General features: G+C 34.4%; 1 long non-coding RNA gene across 1 annotated transcript; it reads left to right on the top strand.

Annotated features, from left to right (window-relative positions):
* The first annotated feature begins 201 nt into the window (after positions 1–201).
* Positions 202–3,719, top strand: LOC141569944 (uncharacterized). The gene is made up of 3 exons (XR_012493673.1): positions 202–270; positions 2,017–2,072; positions 3,135–3,719. It is a non-coding gene; the product is annotated as an uncharacterized LOC141569944 (long non-coding RNA).
* Positions 3,720–5,484: the final 1,765 nt, after the last annotated feature.

Raw genomic sequence — 5,484 nt, 5'->3', positions numbered from 1 at the left:
CAACTTGGTATTACATCACATTTCTATTTGATGTTTCTTTGGTCTTTTTGACATATCATGCCATATCTTTGTTGCTTTTAAAGTTGTTTTAATTTCAGTATCATTTTAATCAAGAGAGCCATAGTACCATATTCTGTTTTCTAAGTAATGTTTTGAATCAGACCAAATAGCTAAACCTAATGACAATGTATTTATCTTCTAGTGGTAAAACAACTGTTTTGCTGGCTGACATAAATGACTTCGGTACTGTCAATGAAATCTACAAACAGTGTAAGTAATTTGGCTTTATTACTATTTTTCATTAAAGAGAAATGAATTGGGGCGGCCGGGTTGGCTCAGTTGGTTAGAGCGCAGTGCTCATAACAACCAGGTCGCAGGTTCGATCCCCATGGGCCAGTGAGCTGCGCCCTCCACAACCAGATTAACAACGACTTGACCTGGAGCTGATAGGTCCTGGAAAAACACACTATTCCCTAATATTCCCCAATTTAGAGAGAGAGAGAGAGAGAGGAATCTATTAACCTTAAAGTGTGTCCATTATGAATTAAGAGTGATAGGAGATGCTAAAGAAATGGTTGGTCACAGACCCTGTCCTAAAAAAATGAATAGTCTGATTGGGTACATACATGTGCCCCCACAAAAGAGATCCAAGATATTTCTATTGCATTCCTTAGAATAATATACCCTACAAATCCATTTTCCTAAAGCTTAATTCTGTTACACCCTTCTCAGGCTTTTTAAGCCCTCCTAATAATTTTTCTTAAACACAGATTATATTTATTATTGCTGTGACATGGTTAGCAACCATCTCTATAGTGTCTCTCAGAATCATTAGCTAGTTACTTCACATTTTTATACCTTGGTTTCCTCATATGCAAAATGGGGATGAAACCTCATAGGGTTGTTGGAATGCTTAAATGAGTTAATACAACATGTAAACACATTAGAACAGATGTTGGCGTGTTGTAAGTACTCAGTAAATTGTTATCTATACTTATTAACATTGTTGTCTTAGTGGGGAAAATGGGTGTCCCTACCAACTGGTGAGATGAGACAAAGGTGTAACATGGACAAAGCATCATTACTTATTCTGTCCTGAAGAAAGGGCTAGAGTAAACCAAAGTTAGCAGTGTAATCACCTGTCAAAATTTCTGGGGATGGACAGTTGTTCCCTATTTCGATAACTTTTATAACTATCACTTTAAAAACAAAACCCCATTCATATCAAACAAAATCAAAGTATCAGAGTACGAGGTTGGACAATTAAGTTCGCGAACTCATCCTGGAAAAGTACTACATACCTCATTGCTGAATATCACTACGGTCACCTTCAAATACTCCCCTTGGGAAGCTATGCAATGAAGCCAGTGCCTAGTCCACCCTTCAAAGAAATTTTGGAACTCTTTTTCTGAATGGCCATCAGTGCTGTCGTATTACTCTTGATGTCCTGAATAGCATCAAAATGTCTTCCTTTCTATATTTCCTTTATCTTCGGATAAAGAAAGAAGTCATTGGGGGCCAGATCAGGTGAGTAAGGAGGGTGTTGCAATGCAGTTATTTGTTTACAGTGTTGTGTATTGTGATGCAAGAGCCATGAATTGTTGGTGAAAAGTTCAGGTCATCTAGCTTTTTCACGCAGCCTTTTCAGCATTTCCAAATAGTAAACTCGGTTAACTGTTTGTCCAGTTGGTACAAATTCATAATGAATAATCCCTCTGATATCAAAAAAGGTTAGCAACATCATTGCAACTAGTTCGCAGACTTAATTGTCAGACCTTGTATGTGAGTGTTTTCATTTTTTCCCGGAAAGCTAATACATTTTAAAAGTATTAAATATCATAGGAGTCATATGGCAAAATATTTTATCAAACAAATATGAATGTGAGCTTCTTTTTCTCAATGTTGCTTATATCTAAGAACTGAGAAATCTATGAAGCACTTTCCAGAGTCTTGATTATGCTGTACTGAGTAACAATACACTATCTGAAAACTAAAATGAAATTCTTTTCATTTTAGATTTCAAGAGTAATTTTCCTGCAAGAGCTGCTTACCAGGTTGCTGCTTTGCCTAAAGTAAGTACACTTTAAAATAACTAATGAGCACAATTTTAAATTTCTACATTGTTTTCTGACTCTAACTAACTAAGCACTGTGGTAGGAAATTTTAAAAAAGAAAGAAATAGTCCCTAACTTCCAGGAACTTAAAGTCTAAAAGGAAACACCCAATATTACATGCATAAGGAAAAATTAAAAAACTTACGAAATTTTTTAAATACGTCTTAAAATTTCAGAAAATTAAAAATTAAGGCCACACATGGACATTACAGAATACTTAAACTGTGAGAAAAAGTGAAATAGCAGCTATATTGATTTATGTTACTTAGAGACTATGTAAAGTGAGCCAGGTTTGTAAGTGGTATTTTTATTGCTTTTAGTGGTTGTTATTTAGAATGATCAGTGTCATCAAACTTGTTAAGGTGTTAGGAGCTCTGAACTTGGGATCATAAGATGTGGGTTTGAACCTCTGCCATTTAGCTTTGTGCCGTGGGACAGGTTAAATGACCTTTCTGAGCTTCCATGTAACAATCTCTGAATTGAGAAGAGAACACCTGTCTAATAGAGCTGCTGGGAGAGTCGCATGAACTAATGTGTACGAACATGATCAGCACTGTAACCTGGCCTATCATAGGTTCTTAGTAAATGTTTCCCTCTTCTTTCTTTGCAAAGTTTAATGTTAAAAATGCTGTATTCCTGTTAGTTGTATGTTTTTAGTAGGTATTACTGTGTTTCCCCGAAAATAAGACCTAGCCGATAATCAGCTCTAATGCGTCTTTTGGAGCAAAAATTAATATAAGACCCAGTCTTATTTTACTATAATATAAGACCGGGTATAATATAGTATAGTGTAGTGTAGTGTAGTGTAGTGTAGTGTAATGTAATATAATATAATGTAATATAATATATATATATAATAATAATGTAATACCTGGTCTTATATTAATTTTTGCTCCAAAAGACTCATTAGAGCTGATTGTCCAGCTGGGTCCTACTTTCGGGGAATCGGGGAAACATAGTATGGACCTCTCTTAATTTGTAAAAAATGATCTAAACACTGTTTCATTATTTTCCTTACAGGGAGGCCGCATTGAGATTGAAGCAGTAGCTGTACAAGGCCCTCTGACAACAGCATCACTCTAAGGGAACCTGGTGTTATTTAGTCTGGAAAATTAATAATGTTTTTAAATTAACATCTTAACTTTTATAATCAATGTTGGAAACTGTCAGACTGACAAAAATATTTGAAATATTATGGAAATACCATATAATAAGGGGAATTGAATATGAATTAAAGATTAGATAATGGATCTAGTTACTGATATTATAAAGTACATTTATGCACACTCACATTACTGGATGTGAGAAAAGAGACACCTTTGCGTTGCACAGTTACTCAAATAAATAAAAGTAAAGGGAAATAATATGCAGGAAAAATGAGTTACTATTCCTGAGAAATAATAAAGAATACACCTAATTCAGTTAAATCCTATTAATTTAATGGTGTGAATATTTAGTTCTCATGTCAGATATATGATTCTGCTTTTACTTGAATAAAATTAAAGATTTAAGTTTGAATGGTAGAGGTAAAGGAAAAAAAAAATGGACCAAAATTTTATTTAGCTAATATTTTTCTAACGGAAATAAAATAGACATGCAAATTTTCCTTGGTGTGATTCTGTTCACTTTTTTATACATTAGAACACATTACCTAATCAAGGATTGGGGGGACCATGCTTTTTTTTCAAAGCTTATTTCTGACTTTGTACATTTTTACACTGTTGTAATGAGACTACGTGTAACCATTTTGTGTTTGTTCTTTAAAGTCTTTTAACATTTTTGGACAACTGCTACATGAATACCTCCATGATGTAGAATAAATTCCAGTACGAAATTATATGGATTAAAAAATAAAAGTCTCCATCACTGTCCATTCCACTTACCTCTCCAAAGAGAGCCACTGCTAAGAGTTTTGAATGTAACCAGCAGATGGTTTTCTATTCATTATGTATTTGATCATCTAGCTTGGTTTTGGTTTGTTTATATAAAAGAAACTTTATATATTATTCTACAGATACTGTCTTCTGTCTTAAAGATCTTCCATAGAAATACATATAGATCTACCCATTTTTGAAAACGTAGCAGTGTTCTTTTGTGTGGTTATACCTTAGGTAATTTAACCATTTCTCCAAACAATTTGTTGTTTTCAAAGTTACAGTCATGTGCCAGCGGAGATACGTTCTGAGAAAATCATCGTTAGGCGATTTTGTCGTTGAGCAAACATCATAGAGTACACTCACACAAGCCTACCTGGTCTAGCTTACCACACATCTAGGCTAGATGGTATAGCCTATTGCTCTTAGGCTACAGGCCAGTACCGCATGTGCAACATGAGATTAAATCCAGCATAAGAGAAAATGATGCAATCAAGAGGCTCGGTAAACAAGATGTATGAGGCTGCTGCCAGTGTGACACGGCACACTGTTTTACAGCAAACTTTATAAGTAGAAAGTGTACACTCTAAAATAATGATGAGAAAGTATAGTATAATAAATACATAAACCAGGAACATTTATTATGTCAAATATTATGTACTGTACATAATTGTGCTATACTTCTATTAGGTTGGTGCAAAAGTAATTGCAGTTTAAAAGGTTAAAAAAAAAAAAATTGTGGAAACCACAATTACTTTTGCACCAACCTAATATATGCCTGGCAGTGCAGTAGGTGTGCTTACACCAGCATCCCCACAAACACGTGAGTAATGTGTTGCTCTGTGACCTTACAACAGCTGTGGTGATAGGAATTTTTCAGCTACAGTAAAGTCTCAAGGGACCACAGCATTGACCAAAATGTCATTATAGGACACATGTCTATTATACATTACAGCAATATTGCCATAATTTCTTAAGCATACACATACAGATAACATCCTTACGTATACATATTTTTTAAGGTTATTTCAGAAATGTCATTCTAATTTGAAAAGCTCAGTCAACCAAAAGATATTAGAAGCAATTAAGAACTGCAGTTTTAAGAGCACACTTTGGAGTAATACCAATGGCATTCTATGCCCAGATCTATAACTGAGCTCTGTGACCTTTAGCTAGTTATTTAACCTCTTTAAGCTTCAGTTTCCTGAGAGATAATTGCTCCTCAAATGGCTGTCATAAAAATTAAGATGATACGTATGAGAAGTACTTAGTGTGTCTAGTACATAGCAGAGGTTCAAAAAGCTGTCACTTTTCAGCAGTATTTAATCATTATTAATCACCATATGGAATACTGGGCTAGGTTGGAAAATTTCTGCTATTTAGATAAGAAAATTTATTAACAAAAGATTAAATATGAGGTCTCTTCAAGTAGGTAGAGTTGGGGAGTATGGCACTGAATTCATAAACAAGATCAGGTGATACAAAGTAGACATTTT

The sequence above is a fragment of the Rhinolophus sinicus genome, unplaced genomic scaffold (genome assembly GCF_036562045.2).
Source record: "Rhinolophus sinicus isolate RSC01 unplaced genomic scaffold, ASM3656204v1 Contig296, whole genome shotgun sequence".
NCBI classification, from domain to species: domain Eukaryota; kingdom Metazoa; phylum Chordata; class Mammalia; order Chiroptera; family Rhinolophidae; genus Rhinolophus; species Rhinolophus sinicus.
This window is presented reverse-complemented; position numbering and strand designations above follow the sequence as displayed.